Source organism: Poecilia formosa, unplaced genomic scaffold, assembly GCF_000485575.1.
Source record: "Poecilia formosa unplaced genomic scaffold, Poecilia_formosa-5.1.2 Scaffold1781, whole genome shotgun sequence".
Taxonomy (NCBI): Eukaryota; Metazoa; Chordata; class Actinopteri; order Cyprinodontiformes; family Poeciliidae; genus Poecilia; species Poecilia formosa.
The window spans coordinates 1-2,140 of NW_006801720.1; positions in this window are offsets into that span (position 1 = coordinate 1).

A 2,140-nucleotide genomic window follows, 5' to 3' on the forward strand; every position below is an offset into this window, starting at 1 on the left:
AAACTCTGAAAGCTGAGAGGCTTTGTTAATATTCTGTCCTAGAATGCGGTAAGATGTGCCCTTTTTTTTTTTTTGAACACCTGCCCCTTTAGTGGTCTCTGCACCGCCCTGCTGTCGCTGTAATTTGATAGGTGCACTGTAATGAGTCGAGATTAAAGTATTGTAAAAACCTGTGCAAGGCGATAACTTTCCACATGCAAATTTTTGTAGACTGGTCAAGTCAGAGTCCAGGTTAAAGCCCTACAGGTTATATATTAACCAGTAGGTTTACAGCATAACAGAGTTATGATGTAGACTGGAGAGAGTGTGAGCATGACAGAAAAAAATTACCTTCACCGAAATTAGGCAGAGAACACTCAAACAATCTCAAGAAGTCACCTCAAAAACCCTTAAATTTCAGAAGAAACAAAAGAGAGCAATTTTTGAGTCTTTTTTTGATTTACCTTTGTTTTAGTTTCCATCGTCGTCCTCACTGTCATGTTCACAGAGCTGTATGCAAATCAGTGTGTGTGTGTCTGTGTGTGTGTGTCCCTGCCTCTCTCCTAACAGGGTGTGACCAAGTTTTTTCAGCAACAGCCTGTCAGCGTATCAGGCAGAGCCTCAAAACAAGAAGTTCTGCTGCAGGAGCTGCTAGATTGGTTTTACATTCCTTGAGTTCTGAACCTTATCCATGTTCCCTCTCCATCTTTTGGTGAGACCCTCCTCTTTGAATCTCCTCACTACTTCCCTGCTCACCTTCCTGAAACTTTCTGTCCAAACTCTTTCTTTACAACTCACTGCTCAATTACTTTCCGAAATAAAATCATCCTGGATTAAAAAAAAAATAAATTTTCTTTCATCCAGTCTTCCAGTGTACTATTTTCAACAAGGTTTTCCTCTGGTGTTCTTAGGGCTAGGGTAAGGCAGGGCTGTGCAGAGACCACTAAAGGGGCAGGTGCTCAACAAAAAAGGGCACATCTTACCACATTCTGGGACAGAATATTAACTTTTACCTTTTAGTGGGCTGTAATCTATAAAAAAAAGAGCTGCCTATTTGCTACACTTCCAGTGGAGATGAAGATGGTTCATTCAGGAAAGCAGAGCTGCATCAAACTTTAATGTGGAACTGCAGAAAAAAGGAAAAAACAAAACAAAAACAAAAGCAAACATTTAATTGTTAATGTATGTCACCATAAGAAAAGCCTACTGAGTTTTGCTTAAAAAAACTTTTTTTAAAATTAAAATCACACATTTTTGTTTCATGAAGTGAAAAAATAATTTGCAAAACAAACTTATTTGCGCTTGTCATGAATCTTTTCTTGCCATTTTAAGTATTTGATTGTGACTCAGTTTTGCTTGTGATTCTCACATGACATCGTGGGCAGGGCCTAAAATCACAACAAAAGATTTCTGATGTGTGCAAATAAAAGTTTATGTTTGGCAAATAACTTTTTAAGTTCACAAGACAAAAATGAGTTATTTAATTTAAAAAAAAAGGTTTTTTAAACAAAACTTTTTGTTAAAAAAAACAACAAATCATTACAATTCCAAAAGTTTTGATTATAATTTTATTGTACTTAACTGCATACTCTATGAACCAAACCCTGCGGTAAGGTTTAGGCTGTAGAAATGAATGGAAGTCAATGGAACGTCCCCACAAAGATAGCCATGCAAACGTGTGTGTGTGTGTGTGTGTGCGCGCGTTTGTTTGTAATACCTTGTGGGGACGATTTTCCTGACATATACCACATAGGGAGAACCAATTGCTCCTTGTGGGGACCGGAGCCTGGTCCCCACGAGGGGAAACCCTGTTTTTGGGTCAGGGGTCAGAGTTAGGGCTAAGGTATGAATTGAGTTTTGGTTAGGGTTAGGGTTAGGTATGTGATGGTTAGGTTTGTTGTTTCGCTCTTGGAGGCTGTGGGCTCCCCAGTCCTGGAAAACTGGATCACTGCCCTTTAGGACTGTTGGGTATTTTTCTCGAACCTATATAAAAAGACCACAGACAACGTATATGAATTTTATAGACAAAGCTTTTGCAAAAGGAGAACTTTCCATCAGCAACCTCATCAGCCGTTCACAGAAAGTTCTGATCTCCTTCCACGCGAGCCCCTGTTTTATTGTCAGGAAGAACAACCAAAAGGGGCAGTCAGGAAGAACAACC